This window comes from Oryctolagus cuniculus, chromosome 5 (assembly GCF_051225735.1).
Source record: "Oryctolagus cuniculus isolate XC-2025 breed Fujian yellow rabbit chromosome 5, ASM5122573v1, whole genome shotgun sequence".
In the NCBI taxonomy this organism is placed as follows: Eukaryota; Metazoa; Chordata; class Mammalia; order Lagomorpha; family Leporidae; genus Oryctolagus; species Oryctolagus cuniculus.
In genome coordinates this window covers 40,158,815-40,174,793 of record NC_142871.1, presented here as the reverse complement: position 1 = coordinate 40,174,793, position 15,979 = coordinate 40,158,815, and the positions used below count along the sequence as shown (strand labels likewise).

The following is a 15,979-nucleotide window of genomic DNA, read 5'->3' as shown; positions in this document are numbered from 1 at the left end:
TGAATTCATTGGACTTAATGAAAATACAGATTAACCAACTTTCACATAAAGAAAATGCAACAGTGCCATTTTTAATTTTTAAGATAACAATGGCATGTGCACTTAAAGGTTCTTGGATAACAAGGATTTGGGGTAAATTTCCTCTTATTACTGAGAGTTGAGCAGACTATTGCAGTTTGGTTAAATTAAATTTGAGCCACTAAACAAAGTAAGAAGCCTTGTATTTGCAAAAACTTTTCAAAATTTTGTGGGAAAATGCATATTATGAAAAATTATGTGAGGATGTTAATTTTTTCACATTAAAAATTCCAATTTCCACAAACATTTGAATTAACCTCGTATATAAAATTGATGCTAGAAGTTGTTAGAATTTGTGTTGCATTGGCTGAGTGCCTTCTTAATGTCTTTATTACTTCTGTTTACAAAACTCAGATCAAGCTCAAGTTATTAATCAAGAAGCATTATCCCCAAAGTATTTAGGCTTGCAAATTGATTTAGTGTGGGATCTAGAAAAATATTCCCCTATTTTCCTGTTAATTCCAAATACAAAGTGATTTAATTGTCTGAAGGCTGAGATTGGAGGCATTGAACATAATGACCCTTATAATTCAACCTGTTTCTCTTAGTTTCTATGAAATCAGCCTAGAAGGAATCCTCATCTTTTCCTTCTTTACCCATTGTGGAAACACATCAGGAAGAGTTCATGGTTAGTGAAGCAGGGATGGTCAACGTAGCTAATCACAAACCCTGTACACCAGAGAGCTCGTGGTTTTCACAGGTTGTCATGGTGTGGGTAGGCAGGAACCAGTGGAGCATCAGCAGTTTCTCTAGTGGATGTCATTTGCCACAAACATAAGGACAATTTCCTTCCTCCAGAGTCTAGGCCCATTTCATCAAAGGCTGCACCAATGAAGTCTCACAGATACAGTTAACTGACTGGGGAGCCATCACCGTGATAACTCCCATTGCTCAACCCTGCTTCCATGCGAAAGGGATGCTTCAGGATCTGGGCAAATGGATGGCACAGGGGCTCAGTGCTGCAGCTCAGTTGCCACTGCCATGAATTAATTCTATCCATCCCGATATATAGCAGCTGAATATCAGCGCGGAGTGAACATCTACTAGGCAATCCTGGAGCATTGTCAGGGAGTGGCTTAATCAGGCTTTAGGTCATTTAACCCCATGCGTGAATTCCCAGAGATCCTAGCCTCAAAATGGACTTTGTCCCCCTTTGGTTAAAAAACAACTGGGCCAGTAATTCCTCAACTCATATGATCCTTAAAAGTCTACTTCGCCAATTAAGAATGAGTTGGTTGTCCAATGAATTGGGTCACCTCCTGGGACAGAGAATTAATAAATAGTGATGGTTTATTGCTCTCTACTTATTTAGATTGCACATGCAGCAAGAGTCCGTTATTAATATAATTTGTATAAATCACTTACACTACCTTTTGAACTTAAACATAATACCATTTACCTGTCATCAAACATAGCATTTTTACCTTGAATTTACAGCTGGATGGTGTAATCACAAGTTTTTACTAAATCATTTCTTTGAATTTTTTTTAAAGAAATCATCCATTTGAGAGAGATAATATGAATGTGTGTGTTCTCATCCTTTTATTCATTCCCCAACTGCCTACAGTCATCAAGGTCAAGGTAGAGCCAAATTTAGGCATAGTGAACACAGTTCAAGTCTCCTACCTGAATGCCAGGTGCCCAGTTAACTGAGTCATCCAGTTGCAGTGAGGTGGAATTGGGTGCCAGAAGTGGGAATCAAATCAAGATGCTTCATTGTGCAGTGTCAGCTTCTTTTTACTTTTTCTTCTTTTTTCTAATTTTTTTTTTGAAAATTTTACTTGACAGAGACAGAGAGAAAGGTCTTCCTTCCGTTGGTTTACCCCTGAAATGGTCGCTACAGCCGGTGCGCTGCGCCCATATGAAGCCAGGATCCAGGTGCTTCCCCCTGGTTTCCCATGCAGGGGCAGGGTCCAAGCACTTGGGCCATCCTCCACTGCCCTCCCGGGCCACAGCAGAGAGCTGGACTGGAAGAGGAGCAACCGGGACTAGAACCCAGTTCCCATGTGGGATGCCAGCACCGCAGGCAGAGGATCAACCAAGTGAGCCACGGTGCCGGCCCCTCTTCTTTTTTTAAGATCCACTTATTTATTTGAAAGTCAGAGTTGCAGCTATCTGGTTCACTACTCCAGGTTGAAACCAAGAGCTTCATCTGGGTCTTCCATATGGATGCTAGGGGCCCAAACACTTGGGCCATCCTCTACTGCTTTTCCCAGGCCATTAGAAGGGAGTGGAACAGCCAGGGTGTGAACCAGCCACAATGTCATGGGCAGAGGCTTTTCGTGCTACGGCACCATGCCAGCCCTACAAGGCAAGCTTCTCAACTGGCATCTGAAGGCCTAGGCTACATGTCGATCCCCTTACAAAATGATTTCTATCCAACTTTCCTATCAGTATTAATGCAGCCAGTCAGAGGATTCACTTGAAAGCTCGTTTTTTCAATGAAGCCATCTATATTTTCCTAAATTTGTTTTGCATGCGCACTTACGCATTCCCACAGTGTTTCTTAATATATGGATTTGTTTTCCTGATTTTCTTTTCTTCCTCCCATTTATCTTAATACCCTTAAGATGAATGAATTGTCAAAGAAATCTTAATGATCGGTCACTATAACAAGTAGCAGAGTTCTGTGTATAACCCAGGTCTCCTGGCTCTGAAGTCTGGAATTGCAAGTGGGACTGGCTCAGAGCATAAGTGTGCCAATGGCCCTACGTTCTAGGGATGTGTCTGCCTACATCCTCATTTACTTGAGCCCTCTCCTATTTCTGGCAAATCAGCCTACTTTGTATAGGGGATCAGAGAGAGGGGATCACAAATCCTCTATAAAATGATATAAATCATTATTGCTACTTGAGTCAATGTTTTAATTTAGTCAAATATTCAGTTACGTAAAAAGTTACACTGATTTTGTTGGAATTCTTCTGAAAAATGGGATTAACATTTCTCATTTGACCTCAGACTTGGGAATGAGAAACAGCACCACATGTGGGTAACACTTCCTGAGCAATGAAACAAAGCTGCAGAAAGACAATTTTAAAACATATGCAATGGAAACAGCATGGACATCCATGTTATTTAACTTCTCAAAATAGCCCTGTGAGGTACCCAGTGTTATAGTTGAATAGTTGAAGCAATTGAGTCTTCTAAAAGTTAAACTACTTGGACTACTTTATAAACTTAGTGTAGGGAAGGCTGTGATTTCATCCTGGTCTAAACCCAGAACTCATACTCTACTAGTTATCTCCTAACTGGGAATCTGAAGATCTCAGCCTAGAGAGCTCATAAGAATTTTTTGTTAAATGTATTTTAAGCCACCACGCCTCCTCCCCAGTTCAGGTTCAAGAATCACCACACTATGTTCTTCTGGATTCCATGGGAAAATACAGACATCATTGGTTTTGTCACAAAATGGGAATGAGTCTTCCATTTCCTGGTACACTCCAATGCCTCTAAAGTGGCATAGATTCTCTTTCCTATACCATGTAGGATTACTAGGTTATTCAGCACAATATGAGGTATTATCCAGGTGGGAGCCAAAGCTAGGAGTGTTGTAATAAATGTGTACATATCACTAAATAATTGATTGCCATTGGTTCATCCAAAGATTTGAGCATTTATTAGTTTTCCTCGTTAAGATGTGTGAATCTCAACAAGTGCCATAGCTACATAGTTCCTGTATGAAGCACTTTTTAATAAATTACAATTTTAAATTTCAATGCACATTAGATTTCCTTGATTAAATCACCACACTGGGAAATTTCTTTTACATTTTAACATTTGCAATAAGTGTTACAATAATAGAATGATTTATTTAGAAGAAAGTAGCTACTTATTTTATAAGTAGATTGTTTTCAGACATTTATTACTAAGGGGTTATTAACTTTTCTGAATTCTATTTACTCACAGGATATCTTGAGCAAATGATTTAATCATTTTGTGCCACAACTTCCAGAGCAGCAGAATAAATATTATAGTATGATGGCAAGAAAGTTGAAATAATGATAATAACAATATAACAACTGAACTCCATCTGGCATTTACAGCTATTATAAGGACCTAGAATCAGTATACACTCCCAGAGAAGCTTAACTCTTTCACTGGTGTGCATGTAAAACCCCAGTGTAACAGCAAACCAAAATAGACAGCAATTTAAGGACAATCAGAAGGGCTCATTAAAGGGTAGGATTTCAACATACAGTTTTTTCCGGGGAGGTAAGCTGATATTTTCTATATAAAGCATGAAGTAAATTTTCTCTCTAATCTTTCTAAAGATGCTGTAAACATTGTCATATTTGTTACACTCTGTGTGACTGCCACAGTTATAATATTGTTTGGAAAAGGAGGTTCTAATTAATTTAACTCTTCTTTTGTAACCAAGGAGTCTGGGACTAGAATTTATTTTATTTTGTTTTTGGCTTGAGATTTTATTGTTTCCTAGTGGAAAAAATTTGGAATAAGAATGGAGAGGAGGGCTGGCACCAGGGCTTACTAGGCTAATCCTCTGTCTGGGGCGCCGGCACACCAGGTTCTAGTCCCAGTTGGGGCGCCGGATTGGGGCGCCGGATTCTGTCCCGGTTGCTCCTCTTCCAGTCCAGCTCTCTGCTGTGGCCTGGGAGTGCAGTGGAAGATGGCCCAAGTGCTTGGGCCCTGCACCGATATGGGAGACAAGGAGAAGCACCTGGCTTCTGGCTTTGGATCAGCGCGGTGCACCAGCTGCAGTGCGCCGGCCAAAGCAGCCATTGTGGGGGGTGAACCAGCGGAAAAGGAAGACCTTTCTCTCTCTCTCTCTCTCATGTATTTTGATTTAAAATGCTGATAAAATCTAATAAATCATGATAATGTAAACATTTTGGAAATACAGATCCTGTTTCAAATAGAGTCAAGATGACTACTCAGAAAAATGCTACTTGAAGCCATGACATAAATTAAAGGGTTGTTTCTTTTGAAATAGGAACAATAATATATAGGGAAGAAATCTCTGGGAAAAACAATGGTAAAATTTTTAAATCACACTAATTCTGTTATGAAAGGACTGAATAGGAATTCCTAAAATAGATTGAATGTGGGTAATTTTCACAGCTGTCTGAGGCTCCCACATCTAAAGCAACTGCATTCATCATTATGGTGAGATATTGACTATTTTTTCATTTTATTGTAGGAGTTTCAGTTTTACTTTATATGCTCACATATGAATGTGTTTCAAAGACTTCATGGAAAATGATATTTAAAAGCGTTATTTAGGGGCAAGAAATTTTTGAAATTCATGCATAATTTTTTCATAATACACATCTTCCATGAACTTTCAGAAGACTGCTCATATGCATGTGTTTCCAAATTTTTTGCACCAGAATAAACATCTTTTAATATGATTTCCTTGATCTTCTAAAGCACAAATTATACTTTTTATATACTATTTTGCATAAATTTGATATATAACTTTTACCTATAACATAGGAGATTCTTTTTTAGAAATTGACAAAATAAGGAATGGGGTAGCATATGTATTTTAATTCTTAATACATTTTTTCAATATTATCCTAAGCCATTAAAACATGTAAAAGGTAAATAAAATCAGAATGATGCTGAGGAAAGAGGAGAAGATTGAATTGTGTCCAGCTTCCATTTCTCACCTGTCACTTCTTTTGTTGCACTTTGTTTACTTCAGGTAAATTAGCCCAGGTTTGTATTCTTCAATTTGGTAATGTCTAAAACAGAGCACATAGTAGCACTTTTTTCTTCTTTTTTTTTTTAAGATTTATTTATTTATCTTAGAGGCAGAGTTACAGTCAGAGAGAGGGAGAAACAGAGAGAAAGGACTTCCATCTACTGGTTCACTCCGCAAACGGCTGCAAAGGCTGGAGTTGAGTCAATCCGAAGCCAGGAGCCAGGTGCTTCTTCCCAGTCTCCCACATGGTTGCAAGGACCTAGGCACTTGCATTATCTTCCACTTCCTTCCCAGGCACATCAGTAGGAAGCTGGATCAGAAGAGGAGCAGTTGAACACTAACTGGTGCCCATATGGGATGCTGGCGCCACAGATGGAGGCTTAGCCTACTGTGCCACAGTGCTGGCCCCAGCTCTTATTAAGAGGATTATCTTAGGGATAAGGTGATGAGATGTAGGCAAAGAGCCTTGCATCTTACTACAGGTAAGTTGACACTTAGTAAATATTAGATCCTCATCTTCTACCCTGAAAATAACGTTAAGCAGAATAGATATGGTGGGAATAATGTAAGAAAGTGACAGAAAAATTATACACACTCAAGTGGTTTAATTCCTGGGCTACATACAAGTTGTATTTTGATTATAACTTGAGAAAAATATCTTGTTCAATATATTTTCAGTATTTCATGAGAAATAATATCTATATAATGAAAGCTTAAAAGGAGTTACTTGAGGTAGAGGGGGCAGCATTGTGACACCGTGAGTTCAACTGCTGCCTACATCTCCCGCATCCCTTATCAAAGTGCGGATTTGAGTCCTGGCTGTTCTGCTTCTGATCCAGCTCCCTGCTAATGAGCCTGGGAAGACAGTGGAAGATGGTTCAAGTGTTTCTGCCTCTGCCATCCATGTGGGAGACCTGGGTGGAGTTCCAGGCTCCTGGTATCGGCCTGGCCCAGCCCCAGGTGTTGAGGGCATTTGGGGAATTAACCTATGGTTATAAGATGGCTTTCTCTACCTCTCCCTTTCTCATTGTCACCTGCTTTTCAGATACATAAAATCTTTTTTAAAAATCAGAGATGAGCATTGAAACTATAATGCCTTCTGTTCTACAGTTAGAGTATCATACCTATTGCTTGAATTTTAAAGCATTTTTTTTATTTGAGACACAGAGACAGACAAAAGAGAGAGTCTTTAATCAAGGTTGGATGGCTGCATATAGTGAGCTTCCATTTGGAGGCTCCCACCACAAGTACACCTACCAGTGTTCAGTTTATTTGTTTAAATATACAAAATCTGACTGTGTCACATTTTTCCAGTCAAGGTAATAGCCAAGAGAATGTACCCTTCCCCCACCCCCAAATGGAGATATTGGGGGGCAGCAGCACCTTTTGCTTATTAGTCCATTTGCATCTAAATATTAAAAGTAATAAATTTCTTTGTCAAAATTCTTCACCTTCATTTGTTTGTACAAATACTTGTAGCTTTTCAGCCAGGTTTGCTGTTAGGAGGTCATGGTAGTTGATAGCAAATTAGCTGAGACAATGAATGAGGAAAAGGAAAATTGGCCTTGTAATATAGTACAGCCAAGAGCACCTGTTCAAAAATGCAGATGAGCAGTGCCTCTTAGCATTGGTTCATTTGATGATCCTAAGGTAATTAATGAGGTTCAGGTTAGGAACCAAAGAAGAATAATCTTTAAAATGCCAAGTAATTGAGTAGTTTACTTATGTGGTCTATTTTCTTATTATTTACTATCCATACTAAAAGCTCATAGTTGCCAACTGGAATACATGCTTTTTCTCAGTAGGAATAATTAGTGATGAAAAGATATTTTTCCTTCAAATTTTGAATATACTCAAGAATATCAAATTAGTCACAAAAAGATTTATAAACTAATTAATTTTATTGTAGTTCACATAACTGATATTTTGCAGTTTTTTTGTAAATAGATTCCACTATTATGATTAACATGAGGGTGACTTCAAAATGTTCATAGAAAATGCGTCTAATGAAAATCTATACATGGATTTAAAAAATTTTTACACCAAAACTTGTCTTATAAATTTATTGTACCAAATAACTTCTCTTTAAAGAAGTTATTTATGGAGCCAGCACTGTGGCATAGCGGGTTAACGCCCTGGCCTGAAGCACTGGCATCCCATATGGGCGCTGGTTCATGTCCCAGCTGCTCCTCTTCCGATCCAGCTCTCTGCTATGGCTTGGGAAAGCTGTAGAAGATGTCCCAAGTCCTTTGGCCCTGCATCCTCATGGGAGACCCAGAGGAAGCTCCTGGCTCCTGGCTTTGGATCGGTGCAGCTCCGTCCATTGCAGCCATCTGTAGAGTGAAGCAACAGATGGAAGACCTGTCTCTCTGTCTCTACCTCTCTCTGTAACTCTTTCAAATAAATTTTTAAAAATCTTAAAGAAGATATTTATCTATATATTTATTTATTTCAAAGAGGAAGACAGCTAGATCCCATCTGGTAATTCACTCCCCAGATGGCTGCAACAGCCCCAGTGCAGGGGCCAGGAACTCAATCCAAGTCTTTCATGGAGGTGGCAGGGACCCTACCAACTGAACCATGACCTGCGGCCTTCTAGGGTGCGTATCTGCAGGAAACTAGAATCAGGCATGGAGCTGGGACTCAAACACAGATATATTCTGATGTGGGATACAGGCATTCCAAAGATTGACTTAACCACTAGACCAACACTCACTCTTTAATTTACCTTTTAATTTCATTTTCCCGCAAACTTTTGAAGTATCCTCATACTTGTATTGGGCACATTAGATTTCAAATGGCCCTGCTAGCATTGTAAATATGTATCTAGATGAATAGGAGTGTATACTGTGACATAAAGGGGAATATATAAAGCAATTATAGTCTGTTTGGCTATAAAATAGCCTATATGATATAAATGTGTGGTACCTTAAATACTTCTACTTTACATAACCTCATGGAGCACCCAGACTGATCACTGAAGTAGCTCCTGCTTCGTGAATTACCTTTTGATATGTCAGAGTTAGGGTTTTCATCTACACTCTGCAGAAACTGACAGTAAAAATATTTTTCACTTTCTTTAAAAAGAAATCAGTGTTTGAGAGGGACAGGGTGATGAGTTGTCAGAGAATAGAAATTTTAGGGCTGTGGGAATACTTTGTATGATAGCAAAAGGAGAGATGTGTGTGATGACGCATTTGTCCAAACCTATACAATGTACAACAGCAAGAACGAACCCTAGTTGAAACTGTGGACTTTGGGTGAATATGATATGTCAAAATAGAGTCATCAGTTGTATCAAAAGCACCCATCTAATCAGAGAAGTCATAATGGGGAAAGACGTGTGTGGGGGCACAAGAATATATGGGGAATTTCTGTACCTTTCTCTGTTTTGCTATGCATGTAGCCCATGCTCACTCCCAAACACACAAGAAAATCAAAGATAAAAATCAAAAAGAAATGCTGTATTCCTGATTAACTCTTTGCTAGATAAAAATTTCCTCCCTTTTTAATGAGGAACGATACTCCACTGTGTGTTTGCACCCCAGTGTGTTATTCATTTGTTCACTAATGGACCCTTGGGTTACTTCCTCACTTTGAGTTTTGCAAATATTGCTGCTATGAGTATGGGCATATTTGAGTCCTTGCTTTCATTTTGTGTTGATTATATATCCAACATTTGGATTACTAGATCTTTTCAAAATATATTGGTATTTCTGTTTCTAATTTTTTTTAAGGAATTGCCACACTGTTTTCTGTATTGCCTACACCATTTGACATTCCAAATGGCAGTTAAATAGAATTCCAATTTTTGTACAGGTTCACCAACAATTGTAATTTTCTGATTTGTTTTTTTATAGTTACCATCCTAATGGGTGTGGGGTGGTAATGGTTCATATTTTCAATCACAGTTCTCTAATATTTCTTGGCATAATTTTGACACATTCTGAGAGAGATGCAATAATTTTTTTATTATAAGATATTGGAAAGAATAGCAGTGAAAAGTACCTCAGTAAACTTTGAGGACTGTAAAAGCTGACATAGCATTATGTTCAAGAAGTAAATTCTGGACAGGTTTCTTTGGCTTGCTAAATTAAGTCATCAATGAAAGTCCCATATTAAGTAGAAAAAGAGGCAATGAACTAACTTATTATTTGCCTAAATTATGACTTTTATCATATAAATACTTATATAATACATGAGTATTCATGGTTAGAATCACAACACAGGCATTTTTGTGCCTAGAAAGTTTCTACTGAGAATTCATGGAAACATATTTTATCCTAGACATTGGGCAAAATGTTTCACTAAAATATTCTCTAAGGAGAATTTTTCAACTCTAAGAAATAGGCCATGAGGGTGTTCAAACTGTTCTTGGAAAATGGGCATTTTCTTTTAATCACACCTTCCATGAATTACTTGAAGCCCTCTTGTGTTACAAATGAAAACATTTTTCATCAAGGAGATGAAACATCTTACTCAATTTCACAACTGGGAAGCAATGGGAAACCTCATTCTCTTTAATTTCAGAGCCTGACCTTTATGTTCCAAGCAGACTTAACTCCTTACCTGAACTTCTGAGTAATCAGGAGTATCAAGGCATCTCTGCTCTATACAAGACTAAATTTGCCACTAAGCATGATCTCACTGAAAATGAGACCAAACTGATACAAAGTAGTATTAAAATTTAAACTATTCCTCAAAGTGGAACTTATGATTTACCAAAATGCTACTAACATTTTTTGTCTTTAGATAGATTATATGTGTATAGATAGATAGATACAACTGAAAATATCAGGAGACAATTTAAATGTCTATATATGTTTTTGGTCTTCTCAAAATGTCTCAGAATTATCACACTACTAAGTGCTATTCATTGGTGATGTTATATAATGTTAAGGAATGTTGTGAATCTCTGATAAGAATTCTTTGGGTAATCCCAATTGCCATAGACTAAACACTGATCTAGAAGACTTGAGAAACATCATCCGTAAGCTAATTTGATCAAAATGGCTTACAGAACTCTAAATCCTTTCATCATTTGATATGGTTTATTGATTTTTAAGAGCATCAGCCTACCACATAACCACAATAGAACCCTGTGTGAATGTTGGCATATCAACATAGCATTTAAAGTCCTTACCTCTTAAAAAATTGAACCCCCTACTCTAAATTTTACAGAGGAAGCATTTGTAAGACAGGGAAAACAAGGATTGATTATTTTTATTTTTAAACAGATTTAGTTATTTGAAAGAGTTAGATCTTTCATCTGCTGGTTCACTCCCCAGATGCCCTCAACAGCCAGCGTTGGGCCGGGCTGGACAGATCCAGGAGCTTCATCTGAGTCTCTCACATGGGTCGCAGAGGCTCAAGCACTTGGGCCATCTTCTGGTTTTCCCAGGTCCTTAGAAGGGAGCAGGGTCAGAAGTGGAGCAGCTGGGACATGAATGGGTGCCCATATGGGGTACTGGCATTGCAGGTGGTATCTTTATGCCTATGCCACAACACCAGCCCACACATGTAAGAATTCTTGATACTCCTTTTTACAGCATTAAATTATATCACATAGATTCACAACATCTATGTTGTGAATGTTGGTTACTGGTATGTAATAGGTGCCCAATAGAAACTGTTGAATAAATGGACTGCTGCACTGAGTCTTCCCATTGCTGAACTTTGCGCTTACTGTTACTGTGACATTATTACCGTAATTATGTTCTCTTCCTCCTCTATAATAAAATACAAATTTTACCATTCAGAAATAGCATAATTTGCTAATCCAATCCCTGATGCATCTTTTTTATTGATGTAAATATTTAAACATCAAGTAGAATATGACTCTTTAAATATACACTGGCTTTCTGGATTCTAAAAGCTTTTGGTTTCTACAAAAAATACATACAAATATGCTGTATTGATTATATATAATATGGGGATATTTTTCTGGGATGTTTTTCCCAAAGTTTATTGTCAGTTTCCCGAAAAGAATCTGTTCTTTATAGCCTATTTGTACACTGACTGTATTAAGACTACTTTTACTTTTCTTGATGTTCATTAACATTTCTAGTTCCAAATTTACCTGTGACCTTCATGTCTACATGAAAGTATCTTTCAGGGCCAGCTCATGGCGCAGTAGGTTAATCCTCCGCCTGCGGTGCTGGCATCCCATATGGGTGCTGGTTCTAGTCTTGGCTCTCCCCTTCCAATCCTCTACTATGACCTGGGAAAGCAGTAAAAGATGGCCCAAGTGCTTGGGCCCCTGTACCCATATGCGATACCAGGAAGAAGCTCCTGGCTCCTGGCTTTGGATCCGTGCAGCTCTGGTTGTTGTAGCCATTTGGGGAGTGAACCAACGGAAGGAAGACCTTTCTCTCTGTCTCTCTCTCTCTGTGTGTCTGTAACTCTACCTCTCAATTAAATAAATAACATCTTTAAAAAATAAAGAAAGTATGTTTCTGGCTAAAGTAGTTGCATCCTTGCCATTCACCTGAGAGACCTGGATTGAGTTCTAGGCTTCTAGAATCAGCATGTTCCAGCCTTGGTTGTTGCAAGCTTTTGGGAAATGAAGAAAATCTGAGCTCTGTCTCACATAAATAAGTCTAAAGTACATTTCACAAGACATCTTTCTTTATTTAAAAATTTTACATTCTAGTATTTTCAGGATGGTTTCAGATTAATGCTTCAACTTTTGTTCTTGAAGCGTTTTGTTTTTCTATTGTTACTTTCATCTTAATTATTTTTCCAGTATAAACCTTGAGATTTTTATTTAGGTCTCATAACAATTATGGTGATATTTATGAATTTTTGTCTCATGAGCTAACTTTTTTGTATAGATTTTACTTTTATGTATTATAACAAATTAGTTAACATTAACATTTAGGATTACTGTATCCCCTCTGTCCCCTCCCCCAACAAACACAAATGTATTTTTTAAATTGGTAGCATATTGTGGATAAAGTTTCTTTAAAATTTGTGTATGTGTGTGTGTGTTTAGGAGGCAGAGTTACAGAGAGGGAGAGACAGAGAGAAAGGTCTTGCATCTGCTGGTTCACTCTCAAATGGTTGCAATCACCAGAGCTGGGCTCCAATGTGAAGCCAGGAGCCAGGAACTTCTCCAGGTCTCCCACTTGGGTTTAGGGCTCCAGTGCCTGAGCCATCTTCTTCTACTGCTTCCCCAGGCCATAGCAAAGAGCTGGATCAGGAGTGGAGCAGCAGAGACTAGAATGAGCATCCATATGTGATGCCAGTGCTGCAATTGAAGACAGCCCACTATGCCACAGTGCCAACCTCATAGATAAAGGTTTTTGTTGTTGTTGTTTGTTTTTTTGTTTTTTTTTGTTTTTTTGTTTTTTTGTTTTTTTGTTTTTTTGTTTTTTTTGACAGGCAGAGTTAGACAGTGAGAGAGAGACATAGAGAAAAGTCTTCCTTTTTCCATTGGTTCACCCCACAATGACTGCTGTGGCCGGCGTGCCGCGGCTGGTGCGCGGCACTGATCCGGAGCCAGGCGCCTCCTCCTGGTCTCCCATGCGGGGGAAGGCCCAAGGACTTGGGCCATCCTCCAGCGCACTCCCGAGCCACAGCAGAGAGCTGGACTGGAAGAGGAGCAACTGGGACAGAATCTGGTGCCCCAACTGGGACTAAAACCCAGGATGCCAGCGCCACAGGTGGAGGATTAGCCTAGTGAGCCACGGAGCTGACCATGGATAAAGTTTTATACCTGTTTTATTGATTGGATACTATATAAGAACAACTTTCTCCATATAACTAGCTCTGGAAATTTAGTTATTTGAAAATTATAAATATATGATCTCTTATATTCCTGGTTCCAGATCCCATAGGAATTGCACACACTCTGTTATGTAAGGGTTATCTAAGTGAGAGACAACCAGCAGAACCTCAGAAACACCACTGAATTTAAAGGGCCTGCCAGTATCATTATAGTCAGTAATATGACCTTTCAAACTAAGTAATAAATTAATAATTCAAAATGTGTACTATATCATGCATAACACCCTTTCTTTCTTCTCTGTTCATTACCATAAGCAAGGCAACCAAAATCAATGACTATTTGTGTGAAGAGCCCATCTTTATCTCTAGTTAAATACTTTAGTTGTTAAAATACCCCAATATTTATCTGTTAATCAATTTATCTGTTTAATCCATTTCTTTTTCTCTATTTCTTTTAGTTAAAGCTTCCAAGTTATAAATCCTCTTGTCAATTGGTACCCAATGTGTTTTTGTCTTTCATAATTATAAAAATATAATTTAGATTCTTTGTAATATATGCGAAATAGGTGAACTATTGTTACTGATTTTAACATTTAATATTTAACGGGACCACAACAGCGCTCTAAGCATTTCATGTGTGCCATGTTTGTAATCTGCATAACTTTGTGCAAGCAGCATGCTTCTGTTTCTGTCTCCAGTTTAGAAAGCAGCGTAGTTGAAGCAGCTTCCCTGGGTGGCAGAGCCCATTCAGTGCTATGCTGCAGCTGTCACTAACCAGTAATTTCATTTGAATTTCTAATGGAGCATCACAGAGATGAAAACAAAAGTCTTGATATTACTTTTCTTAAAAATGTACTTTTCTCAAAAGAATAGCTCCAGTCTTAATTCAGTTGTCCTTGCAAATGAAAACAAATAAAAATCCTTGGGAATAATCCTGGATTATTTCTTTCCCTTCATGTGTTTTATTCAGGTCCTGGAGGCTCTAACTACAAAATGGTTCCTGAATCTGGAAACATAATATCTGTAGCACTACCACCCTTATCTAGGCCACAATCAACACTCACTCCAGAACTGCTCTCACTACCTGTATAACTGCTCTTTTGCCACATTTCACCTCCATGGTTCACTCACCCACACAGCCAGAGTAACATTCAAAAAATTGGTACTCATTAGATTTCATCACCTATCTGCTCAAAATCCTCTAGGGGAATCCTCAGTCCAAACTTGCTACTGCATTGTGCAGCCTGTCTATGACCCAGCCTTGGCGGGCTTCTTCAGCATCCACAGTCTGTTGTTCCTATTTTATTCCACCATGTTGACTTTGTTGGGTTGGACCAAGCTTACTCCTGCATCAATCTCTTAATGCTTGCTTATTTCTCTTGGTTTAAATGCCATTTCCCAAGATGTCGTCATGGTTTCATCCCTCGTGTTACTCAGATCTCTACTCAAATGTCCCCTTCTTGGAAAGTCTCCTTGATCATCTGCTAAAGAAACCTCTGCCTACGATTGTGTTATTCATTCATTTGCCTTATTAATCACTGCAGTGGTAAGTTGGCTCTCCAGGTGATTTTTAAAAAACCCTAATTTAAAGGGTTAGACAATTTCCATGGTGTAAAAACTCTCATTATGACTGATTTCTAGTGACCAGGATGGTATCTTTAAAGAGAATTGAGAAGAGATAGGCACACAATTGGCTTTCAAAACCCGGTGCATGCTTTTTGAAAACATGGCTTTTTTGCCTGCTTTTCTAGAACATAACCCCCATGAGAAAGCAACTTTGCTTTTACCACTGTATTTAAACATGGAGGTTAAAAGCTGGCACAATAAATTATGTGTTGCTTAATAATATTTCCACAATAAAAAGGCCAGAAAACTATGTAATGTCACCCTGTGGGTCTTTTAAATATATATGGAAGTGCAAAATTCTAGAATATAATAAGAATGTCTTGGAAAACAGAAGTGAGAATAATAGCCCAAGTGCAGTGGACTGAGGGTGCAACTGTCCTTTTCTCCTCTTAAACAGGGAGTCACCCCAACCTCCATTTGAATGTTCTCTTTTAAATCTTCCCTAAAAAGATTACTGAGAATATAGATGTATCAATTTATTCTGTTCCTATTTAAATAATTTCATTTTCGTTTAGGCTACAAAAGAGCGTCTGTATGTAGCCTATGATATTGTGCGCATCAAGCATTCGGTGCATTTCTGAAATGTTCGTGTCAAGCATATCTGCAATTCAAAACATGACCTTCTTTTGGTTTGTATTTTAATTTTGAAGTTTCTGACCTATACACTGAAAGAATTAACTCAAGAATATCGGTAGGCTTTTAGCTGTTCCGTTGGTGGTAATACTAGATAGAATAAAACACGAAATGGACAAACATTTAGAGGAGTCCCCTCCATGCCAAATGTATGTGAAATCTGCTTTCATTAACACTGTATTTACTACCTATTGTTTTATGGCTACTATTTTCGATGCCATTTTTATACTCACTGCAGGCAAGAAGCCT

The 15,979-nt window shown here is 38.3% G+C and overlaps 1 protein-coding gene across 1 annotated transcript in view; it reads left to right on the top strand.

The window, feature by feature from the left end:
* Window positions 1-15,979, top strand: part of LAMA2 (laminin subunit alpha 2) — a 705,005-nt gene that overhangs the window by 191,876 nt on the left and 497,150 nt on the right. The window lies entirely within an intron of this gene.